The sequence below is a fragment of the Dermacentor andersoni genome, chromosome 8 (assembly GCF_023375885.2).
Source record: "Dermacentor andersoni chromosome 8, qqDerAnde1_hic_scaffold, whole genome shotgun sequence".
NCBI lineage: Eukaryota > Metazoa > Arthropoda > Arachnida > Ixodida > Ixodidae > Dermacentor > Dermacentor andersoni.
Window position 1 is genome coordinate 97,901,604 of NC_092821.1, and position 12,124 is coordinate 97,913,727.

General features: G+C 48.2%; 1 protein-coding gene across 1 annotated transcript in view; it reads left to right on the forward strand.

The window, feature by feature from the left end:
- LOC129384190 (uncharacterized) overlaps positions 1 to 12,124 on the forward strand; it is a 123,013-nt gene that overhangs the window by 4,604 nt on the left and 106,285 nt on the right. The window contains exons 3-4 of the mRNA XM_072284104.1: positions 6,555 to 6,572; positions 7,410 to 7,430. The gene's annotated coding sequence lies outside the window, so the exon portion shown is untranslated. The remainder of the gene's footprint in view (positions 1 to 6,554; positions 6,573 to 7,409; positions 7,431 to 12,124) is intronic.

Genomic DNA, 12,124 nt, shown 5'->3' on the forward strand with positions numbered 1-12,124 from the left:
TAAAAACGACACAGCGGCTGTCGCTGCGAAATGGCGGTATGGTATTTTAGAGTGCGTAGTGACGCAGTTCAGTGAAAATGTACCAGTTGATCTTTGTGCGCGAAGCCTCTGTGATACATTGCGAAAAGTGCGTGCTTCCCCAGCGACACAATTCATCGCTTGTCATCGCTTGCCCAGTGAAGGTGCCTCTGAGCGCATGTACGCAGTATATGAGTGTGTTGTGCAGTCGAAGGTGCTTGCGGATTACCTCTGCTGGAGCCAGCAGCGATCGCAGATGGATATCGTAACGACACCGCAGCACTCGCATTTTGGCAGGTGAGGGCTCTTGTGCGCAGGTATGAAATCAGATTTCGAACGGAGAGAGGTGTTGGAACTGTTGAGTGCGCAGTGCTTGTGATGAGGAAATGCCATTGCACTGGGTCTAGAGGAGCGAGCGATTCTCGGACGCTGATCGTGTTAACGACGCTGTGGCTCCGTTTCATCACCGATGACAGAGCAGCCATCTCAAACGACTGCTGCAATACGCACTCCTCAGCATCGTCGTCCCACTCGGCGCATCGACGCCTTGCAAGCAGCTACAGTGACGTGCCGATAATTATTTACTGTGCGCTACGCGCCACAATGCAGGCAATGAAACCGTGTTGTGCGGCCATCTCAGCCCGAGAAAATGTATGCACAAGCCAGCGACAGTCAACGCTTTGTTTTTGATAGTGGTGCTCAGTACATGACCGATGACAGTGCGTTGTGCGTGTTTTATGTCGGCGGTCAAGATTGTTGATGCCTCTCAGCTCGACACCGCGTCGCTGTTGCCGGAAGATAAGTTGGGCGTGGCCCGACTGTAGTGGGTGCGCGCGCAAGAGTTACATGCCTCGCGCGGGGCGTGACCTCTGGTTTTGATTGACAGGCGAACTCGTGCTAAACTCGTACATCGCGAAAGCCCCTCCGAGTTCAACTCGTGAGCATGGCGGCGGCAGCAGCAGCCTGTTTCATTGCATCCAGAGGCAGCAAGCGTCAGTATGACCGTCCGGACCCGTTCACCTACATGACCGACGGGGAGTTTCAGCGTCATCTTCGCCTGTGGAAGACATCACTGCGCTGGCTGTGTGACGAGCTAGGCGAAGACTCTAGTCTGCGGAGACAGTGTGGCGGGCTTCATTCGCTCAATGTCGTAGAGCAAGTCATCTGCGCCCTCCGTTTCTACGGGACTGGGAATTTTCAGGGAAACGTCGGCGCCGAGCGTTACATTGGACGCCATCAAACTACTGTTAGCCACTGTGTCAGAGATGTGTCTGACGCGCTTATCGATGCGGCAGTGCGTAAGCGGTGGCTAGCTTTCCAGAATACTGCGGCTGAGCGGGCATATATAAAAGAATGCTTCCTACTTCGTGGGAACATTACGAACGTAGTCGGGTGTGTGGACGGAGCGTACGTAGGAATTAAGGTGCCTTCAATGTCAGCGTTACTGTGATTAACATTGAAGCAATGTTTAGACACGCCATATTACGAAGTTTGTCACCTCTGTGTAGCCGACTTAAATTTTGTGTTAGCGACATCTCACATGCGGCTGCTTATGATACTGACTTTTTCGCTGGTTGATGACTTTTTGCCGATTGTTATACTTGTCTGTCAGGGTGCCTTCCAAATGGCTCACTTGGGAAAGAGGTTAATTAAGTATAAATACATAAATGGATATCACAAATTGTGTGAAGTAACCTATGAATCCTAATCTCATAAAGAACTTGGGGTTCTTCATTGGTGAAGTTACTTAGTATGCACAATGCTGAATTTTTGGCATGCGTAATCTATCGGCCGCACTATGAAACAGCGAGGCATTGCACAATTTGTTGCAGCGCGAGATGTGGATGTTGCGCCAAGCCGGTTTTGCCTATGCATTTGTGGCTAAATGAAAATGCATTGAGAATCTTAGTGTGTTGGCATGCATGAAGAAAATACCTCAGATTGTTTGCTCTGTTCACTGTCGATGCATGTGCCAGAGGTTCAGGGTATCTTCTTTTTTTTGGGGGGGGGGGGGGGGGGCGGCGCTAATCTGGATGGATAAATTGTATGTTTTCGTGTCATAATGCGGCTCTAATTCTTAAGCAGTAGAACAATGCACATCGAATGCTCTGCAGAACTCTCTGTACGTGAAGATGTCATGAACCACCAAGGCAAAATTACATATCGGGAGAAATGTGGTGCAGATGCCAATGAAAATTGGGTCTTTAACCCACTATGATTAAAAATAAAAATTGCAGAGCAGATAGACCATTTGTACAGCTTTAGAGCAATGATTACACAAAACGTGATATGCTCAAACGAGTAAACGCTTGCCGCAATGCCAAAGTAGGCTGAGCGACATGCGGCATGTATTGGCATTGAACATGTCTCGTAACTGTTATATTTATTGTAAGCCTTCGCTATCACACCTTTCCCTCCGGTACTCCCTTCACTGAAACGTGGCACTGTCTTTTCATTGGTGCCATGATAATAATGGTAACGGCAGCAGCAAGGCTGGTTATTGCTTGCCCCTTTGATTCCTGCGAGTTTAGTGGTAAAGAATATGGCACCAGCATACATAGACCTGTGCTGCAAAATTTAACATTTGTGATTTTTTGGAGAGCTAAATTGTGCTGGGAAATTTCAAAGATGTGCACCATTGTGGCCTAATAACTAGAGCATTGGTGAGGTTGAAGACTGGGTGTATTGGTATAGAAGCTTGAAGTTTAATTGCACAACAATTCGACAGGACACAAAGAAGAGAAATACACCAGCAGAATGCTTTGCTGTGTGTGTTACTCTTCTTTGTGTGCCGCTGAATTGTTGTGCGATCCAACTTCGAATAGAGCATTGGGCTTCTTTGGTGCAGGACCGAGGAAGTGTGAGCTATTCGACAACATGCCAGTGCCTTGCCACACAGTTATGGAAGTCGGAAGGTTTGCAAACAAAGCTTTGCTTTCAAATCCACCTGCTCATGTAATACAAGCACTGACTGAAACAACCATCACACAAAAATAATGGCGAAATCAATGGCCTGTGAAAAGTGTAATTTGTATATTGACACTGTTGACATACTAGGTGTCATACCGGCCTCAATACTGTACTGGACAGAGCAGTTTGTGTCCTATGTGAAGCACAACCTCCCATTACATGCTGTGCAGATAACCAAGCTCAGTTTGTTTTGACGTGCTACACAACATTCACTGTAATCTGTTTTTGATTCTAAAGAAGTGCCAAACACCACCTCTTTTTCAAGGACGTCATGGGAACATTTGGCGAGACCATTTTTACAGCGCCTCATAATGGAAGTGTGGCCAGCCAGCTTTGCTTGGATGCCTTTATAGATTTCTGCTCCTGCACTGTGTGCTATCAAGTTGCAGAAGTCTATGCAACTGGTGCAAGGCATTACGTGTTTTTATAGTCGGATACAACTTTATGAGGCTGCGGAAACTGCACTTTAAGGCAGGTGAACACAAACCTGCACCAATGGGCACGCACTCTAGACTGACATCGTGCCGCCGGACAGACTAATACCTGCTCGTGGAGAGGGACTATTTCTTTAGACGTGGAGACAATCGGCTGCTGCGCTTTGGTCATCTGGCCGGGCCTCTCCTGTCTTCTGAAGTTTTATCCGACTGTAAAGGATGCTGCTTTTCATACAACACAAAGTACAAAGTGTACAGTTATTTGGCCTATGAAATGGATACATAAGAAGTGTGCTATGATGTGTGAAATATAGTACATGCGATTATAAGACAATGTTAAAGAATATGTGGTATCGAACATGCATGTAATGGCACATTTGAATCGGGGAGTGTTGAAGTCATATGCACAGTCTATAGGTGATAGCATTATTAAGCTCCTGCTGTTTCCTGTCTTCATTGTGAATTACACACACTGTTCATCTTGTGGCTAATCAACACGCACTGTATTCTTGCACATAAAAAGAACAAACAGCACAATGACGTGTATGCTGCATTAGTGTATTTTTTATTTACATGGTCCAAGAGTGGCACAGGTTGTCTTACGTTTCTGCCTATTTTGAAGGGACACCAAGTGCATGTTACAAGTCTCCTGATATGCACAGCACAATGTTTACTGCAATAATGTTATTCATGTTCTTGAATAATGAACAAAATATTAAACTGAAAGCTCCTTTATAAGGTGCCTTCTGTGGGCTCAACAGGAGAGCAGTGAGGGCACCGATACTACTGTTGCAGAGCAGCCCTCTGGACCTTGCCACACTCTCAAGAGCACGTGCCTGGCGCTCGCCTACTGCCACCAGGCGGTTGAGTGCCTCCAGCAGCAGAATGTTTTCCTGCAAAAAAGTGTACTGGAATGAATCAGCCGCATACAAACCATTATTTACAAAGAAAAATGCTCGTTGCACTAGTAGTACTAAGTGCCCTTAACTGTGGAAGCCTTTAGTGTAGTATGCATAATAGAACAATGTGTTGGGACAACGTTGCTTTATTTTTCATAACTGGGGTTTTCTTTTTCAGAGCCAATTGTCATGTTGATTAGTGCGCCAGCAGCTGAGGTGGCCCCGCACCTTCACGAGTCTCTACTGTCAGCCCTACAAACCTATTTTTGTTCGCTGCAAAACAAATGCCTCGCCCTACAATCCCGTCTTATACCAGCTGATTGCATCCTATGCCTACAAACATCATATTTTTGGCCCATTACGCAATTTTCTACCATCCTCAAGTGTAGTTCTCTCTCCTTGACATCCATTCTGACACGCTTATGTAATCACCTGTTATGAATTGGCACCAAGTCATCGAATACGTGCATGGCCTGCCTGCCGATTCCTTTTTTTTTTTCTTAGTCTCAACTAGCATATCAGTTGCCACGGTTTACTACGCCACTGTCTTCCTGCTTTAATGGTATCTCCAACAATTTTTGTTACTTCGCTTTCTGCACAGTCCTTGACATCTCAAGTTTCTTTGTTAACCTCCACGTTTATGTCTCATATTGCATAACCGGTAGAGTGCAATGGCTCTAAACTTCTTTCAATGATATCGGTAACGTGGCGATCACAATTCGGTAATGCCTTTCATGTGCTGTTCAACCCATGAAATTTTTATATAAGTTTCCTGCTTTATATCAGTACCTGCTATTGATATTTCACCTGGATAAAGATACTCTTCCATAAATTTTGCGGGCTTAATGTCACTCATGAATTTCTGTTATCTCACCAAGTTAGTGAAGGTTACCTTCATCTTTTCCATATTTTCGCGGGCCCACTTGCATGTAAAAGCACGAGCACTCATTGGTTCTCACTGCCTTCTTTAAACTGCTGGACATTCAGTTCGTTACTACGAAAGCGACTTAATCCATGCACTCTTATTATGCTAAATATGAAACAGTAGAAATATGCTTATCTGCAGTTTGTTGAAGTCGCCTTCACTGTGTTGGTAGCGAGATCCATCGTCGGTACCACCTCCTTGTCGCATCATAGCTATATAGGATGTCTACCTTTTGCCCACACTATGTAATATTCATGACGCTCGCAGTCACGCAGAGTGGAGGAACTCAGCGCACTCGCAGAAGCAGCACCGGACAAGTTGTTCCTTCAGCACTGCGCAGTGAACAGTAGGTGCGCGTTGCGATCTGCAAAATCGCCGAAGCTATTGGCAGTCTTTCGGCGTGCACGGAAAGATTGCTCACGGAGGAACAGAACTATCCAAGAAATAGTGGTCATCGTCGAGCCTGATCACTACGCACACTGCAAGCTCGTTGTACTAGTTTGTTTACACTGTGCGCCTCCGATGCTTAGCCGCCATGCTCGCCCGGTGAATGGATGTGATGACGCCACCAGAGCGTTCCCTCGTGGTATAATGCGAAGCGTACTAAATTACAAATTAATGCGCATTCGGTGTACATGTTGTAAGCTTTAAAATGCTTCTAAACCACGTTAAACTAAGTAATAATATTGTACTAAATGCGTTTGCTTTATAACTCGCTTGTGTATTTAATGCACTCGGTGGAACGACAAACAAGTGAAAGAAGGCACGACCATGCACCGACGGTATGATCACGTGAGCCCCAGTTTGTCGACCGCCCAGAAGGCAACGCCCAAGGAATGATAGATAGCCAGCCAGAGTGAATCCAGATAAACCAATGAAACTGGAGGCTTGTCGAAAGATAAACTGTGTCTCGGTACCATTCGTGCTTTCATCTTCGGGTGTCGCCAGAGCTCGTGAAGATCCCGAGTTTCGCCAAACTCGGCGCATCCTGCATAGCACCCCAGGATGAGTGTTAGAGGCATCCTGCATTTAAATGAATGGTTTCACTATTATAACAGGTCCTATATCATTTTTGTACGCATTTCGATCTATTCTATTCCGTTCTTATCATAAACCGTCTATGACTGTTACCAAGTAATCAAGGTGATAACCTAGGCTGAATGCCTTTCAGACCACTGACGAAGCGGGGCAAAAGAACGAATTGGAATTGAATTGTTACGTGATCATGGCCAATGAATCGATTACCTTGGCCACAATATTTAATTTCTCGTAAAATATTCACTCGCTCTCTATACTTTTTTCACGCAGCGGCCGCTGAGAGGCCCGGTAAGTAATAGCACTTTTTGACCTTACTATAATTCGGAGAGATGACCGGTAAGAAAAGGGACATTATTCGAACCTCAACACGCATTCGTACACGTAGATGGAGCATGTTACCCGCACATATCAATTCTTGTTAGTGGTCGCAGTGAAAATGCCTACTTCTCTATTATACTACTGCGATTGATGCTGCTCACGAATTTCCTGCTACTGCGAACAGTGAGCCCGTCCATATCCATCAAACGAATAAACCAAGAATAGCTGACGATATCGATGATAACGGTATATTTTCTATCGTAAACAGTGTTTGATACCCAGCGAAAGTTCCTCGGAGAGTAATATTCAGTTAATGAAGATGTGCCGGCGCGTACGGTCTCCCTTGCGGAAAAAATAACTTTTAAGCCGACTACTTGCTGTAACAACAATAAATAAGAGAAATCAGATTAGAATGGAATGGTACATTACACTCATCGTCAGATTAAGGCACCCGTGTTTTGCACCCATTCATTGTGTTAGCGCTGAATTTGTTTTGACCATACCCACTGCTCCAGAAGAGAACAAGTACTCTTGGAGGTGACCAGAAGATTGGTATATAGCTTCCTGATAGACAACATAAAATAAAATAAATAACAACTACAATAGCGACGCCACAGGTCTACATTACGGGCTTCTGTCGGCTTTCAATCTGTGGCAATTTTGATGTGTAATCTTTCCTTGGTGCAAAAATTGTTGCTAAAATGTAAGCATAATAAAATAAGAGAGCGAAGGTAAAAGAAGCGCAAAATTTTTATAAAATATATTGTAACGCTATATCATCAATGTATACACTTTCCTTTGTACCAGAACCAAGGACTAGAGCTATTGGTAAGTCTTCAAAAATGCTTCTTCACAAAGCCTCATTGAACACCAGATATGTTGGCTGAGAAAGGCATCCTCATTTAATTGCGGGTTTCAAAGTAATTCTCCGGCACACGTTCATTATGCAAAGTAGTGGACTTTGTGTGATTCAGTGAAATGTTCTACGTGTATCGCTGATAAAACCACTCGTGAAAAGTGGGACCAGGGGACGCTTTGCTGAGATGTATGATCCACTTGGTAGCCCCTCTTAAATAACTCGTGATTCATCATGAAGAGCTTCAATTGATACCTCGCGAAAAGGCACATTTGCGAAACCTGAGATGAAGCCGCGATAAGTTGATCAACATGAACGCCGAGATCAATTGAGCCAAGTATAAAAAAAGTCCTAAAGCAACTACTACACCATGAGTTTCTGCTTTGAAGCACAGAATTTGCTCTAGTCATTAGCGCAACAATATTCAATCCCGTCGCCGACTGCATGTGGCGCCATATTGGCACATAACCTTTCGACATACCAACCGGTGATGGTTTGAGGATCAGACAGACAGACAAAGAACTTTATTAATGGTCCTGAGGAACCGACGTTAGGGTACCTCCCTTTTCAGGGAGTACCCGTAGCCGTCGCGGGCCGCACCCACGTCGGGGTCGGAAGATCGTGGTCCTCCGCCCTGTCGCAGGCCCTCTGGACAGCCCGTAGTTGCTCTGAGAGGTCGCCGCTCTTAAGGGCTGCCTACCAGTCGGTTAGAGTGGTTAGCGATGAGCTGCGTAACGCAGGGCATTGCCAGAGCATATGGGACAAGGAGCAGTACGCCTCCCCACAGTCTGGACAGTGGGGTTCTACATTAGGCGCGAAGTGACTGAATCTGCCCCTGGAGGGAAATGACCCCGTTTGAAGCATGCGAAACGCCGACGATTGTGGTCTATTAAGTTTAGGGTGTGGTAGCGGAAAGGCCCGCCGAGCAAGTTGATAATGTGTCAAGATTTCATGGAAGGTGAGAAGCGAATCCCTGTACAGCCCTAAGTCGCCGCCCGTGAGTCCACCTGAACCGCCGCGGTGTGTAAGACCTCGCGCACAGTCATGGGCCAACTCATTGGCGTTAACAAGCTCAGAGTGTACATTGATTCCCATATGGGCCGGGAACCATTTGATACTATGAAAACCAGCAGCCCCCTCGCTGCCGAGGATGGCCGCCGCCTCCTTTGAGATCGAGCCGGAGGCGAAAGCTCGGGCTGCCGATCTGGAGTCTGTAAAGATATTGGAACGTAGAGGGTCCTTCAGTGCTATAGCTATAGCAACCTGCTCGGCTACTGTTGAAGAAACCTTCCGCACGGATGCTGAATTAATCAGAGTGCCATTGGAGTCAACCGAAACTACGGCATAGTGATCAGAGCACTCGTACTGGGCGGCGTCAACGAAACATGCCAGATTCGGAGTGGCAGCAGCCGCTTTTAACAGGGAACGAGCCCTGGCTACCCGGCGCCCTACATTGTATTGAGGGTGGACGTTACGTGGCATGGGATCTACCTTGAACGTATCTCGGACCATGGGTGATAGGGTCACGTTGCGCTCCGTGATTTCCTGGTGACCGCATCCAACGGATTCGAGGATGCGTCTCCCCGCTCGCGATGATGATAGTCGAATTATTTGAGCCACTCGTTGGGCCTCGATCACCTCTGATAGGGTGTTGTGCATGCCAAGTTGCATGAGACGCGCGGTGCTGGTAGTGAGTGGTAAACCCAGCACGCGCTTGATGCTTTTGCGCATGAGGGCGTCGATTTTGGCCTCATCCCGTTTAGACCAGCGCAACGCGGAGGCTACATAGTTAACGTGGCTCATCAGAAACGCGTGGTAGAGTCTGAGTAGATTGCTCTCGCTTAAACCCCCTCTGCGGTTCGAGACCCTGAGGATAAGCCGAAGCATATTCTCCGTCTTCGAAGTAATGCGGGCTATAGTCTGTGAGTTGGCTCCGCGAGATTCCAGCAAGAGTCCGAGGACCCTGATGGTATCCACTCTGTGAATTTGTTGTCCGTCCCTCGTATAGAGGGCTATGGGAACTTGATCTAAGGGTGTGGAGCACCTAACCCCCCGTCGGGTGGGCCTATACAATAGAAGTTCGGACTTGGTTGGTGACAGACTCAGGCCCGTGTCTAGTAGGAAGTGTTCTGTGATGTCGAGCGCCTCTTGGAGCGCACTCTCAACTGCAGCGTCAGACCCTCCCATGCACCACACGGTAATATCATCCGCGTAGAGGGCGTGACCCGTTCCTCTTACTGTGGCCAGTCTGTCCGAGAGGCCCTTCATGGCGATGTTAAACAGTAGGGGAGAGATGACCGCCCCTTGCGGGGTGCCTCTCGCTCCCAATGTAAATTCCTTCGATTTGGTTTGCCCTATTTTGACAGTGGCCTTGCGATCCCTGAGGAAGGAGCTAACGTACGCATGGAATCGTGGCCCCAGGCCCAGATCTGAGATGGCGTCTAGTACGAACCGGTGCGAGATGTTATCAAAAGCCTTGGACAAGTCTAGAGCAAGGATGCCCCGAGTGTCTCTAGTGTCGACATCAATGATTTGCCTCTTTATAAGTAACATGACGTCCTGTGTGGAGAGTGCCGGCCGAAAGCCGACCATGTTGTGAGGGAATAACTCATTATTTTCTATATGCCTAGATATACGGTTGTGAATGACATGTTCGGCCACCTTACCCACGCAGGACGTGAGCGAGATGGGCCGCATGTTCTCCGGCGCAAGAGGTTTGCCTGGTTTCGGGATGAGCACCACTGAGGCTGTCTTCCAGGAGTCGGGGACTAGGCCCGTTTCCCAAATTTTATTGACCTCCCCGGTGAGCAGCGCAACTGATTGTTCGTCCAAGTTCCGGAGGAGCTTATTGGAGATGCCATCCGGGCCCGGTGCAGAGCGACCGTTGAGCGTTTGCAGCACCTCCCAGATTTCGGATTCCGTGAAGGGGGCGTCGAGCTCCTCCACCGCTCCCCCCTGATAACAAGGATAATCCCCGTCACCGGAGTGGCCCAGCGGAAGATACTTTTCGGCCAACTCTTGCAAGAGGACGTGTTCAAATACGCCCGCCGCCTTTTGAATATGAACTATGCGATCGATGGCTAGTCTCTGATTGCTTTTGGTTTGCGAATCGTCGAGTAAGTGTTTGAGCAGGTTCCATTTGCCCCCCGTTCTCATCTGCCCATCAACCGAGGAGCACACTTCATTCCATTGTTGTTTGGACAGTTCGATGGAATGAGTTTCAATTGTACGATTGAGCTCCGCAATTTTCTTGCGAAGCCGGCGGTGGAGTCTGTGCGTTCTCCAGCGGCGCAGGATGGAGTTTTTGGCTTCTAGGAGGTGCGCAAGGCGCGCGTCCATACGATCTATCTTTAGGTCGGTCTTAACCACCTTGGTCGCAGCTTGTACGTCCTTCTGTAGTCTTGCGAACAGACTATCGAGATTATCGTAGTCGGTCTGGTCCGCCTTCCGTATTTTCCGGAAGGCATCCCAATCCGTCACTTTAAATTCCCTGGTAGGGGCTGTGCTAATCGTTAGGGTAATCTCCACAATGAAGTGGTCGCTGCCCAGGTTCTCTTGCAAATTTTGCCATCCTGCTCCGGGGGCGTTCTTGACGAACGCCAGGTCCGGAGTGGTGTCTCGGACTACCGACGTGCCGGTTCGCGTCGGGTATTGAGCATCCGTAATCAATTCCAGTGAGCAGTCAGCAACTGCCTGGACAAGGAGATTGCCCTTGGTGGATTGGCGGGGGTATCCCCAGGCATTGTGGGGGGCATTGAAGTCACCCGCTATCACTATGGGGGCTCCCTTGCTCAGGGCCACCGCCTTTGTCATGATCGTGGCGAATGCCTGCCGTTGATCCGACGGCGAGCTGTATATGTTTAAAAGGAAGACACTGCTCTTAAGCCAATTGTTAGGGATAATTTCGACCATAATGATTTCCGCCCTAGTTTTGCCAATTGGTAATTTGTGTACTTGAAAGGAGCACTTCCGTGCGACCAAGGTTGCTAAACCCCGCTTTCCTTCCTCCCGTATCGATACAACCCGGTATCCCGGAAAGGTGGGCGCGTCATCGAGAGTTTCTTGTAAAAGAATTACGTGTGGTTTGACCGCCTGTGCCGAAACGAATTGCTGCAGCGGAGCTTTGCGCCGTTGGAAACTGGCACAGTTCCACTGCCACACAACCAACTTATTGGGATTGACCGCCATGGTGATTGCCTTGGATTGGCCATTCCACCGTCTTGTTGATGGGGACGGCGCTTGCGGGTAAAGGTGCCCGACGGGGCTCCCTCGAAGGCTGTCTAGCCGTAGCTAACGCGGCCTGTGCACTTTCCAGGGACGCCATCCTTTTAAGGAGGACAGTCACGCTTTCAGCGAGCTGCTGAATTGCCCGCTGCATGCTTTCTAAGTCTTTGTTATTGGACTCGGTCTCCATAGAGTCAGCGTCCCCCTCTGGGGGCGCGGCCCTACGTTTACCCGAGCGCGCCTGTGGCTCCCCTGAGGGGGGCACCTGTTGCTTCTCGACTTGCGAGGGGTACGACTTACGGAAAGACTCAAAGTCGGCCCTCATCTGCTGCATTTCTGCTTTGAGTCGAGCGTTCTCTTGCATGAGTTGAGCGACTCTGGGATCAACTTTATGCTCCGGCAATGCTACCTGCGTTACCTTTGAAGCCGGCGTCGTCTGCTT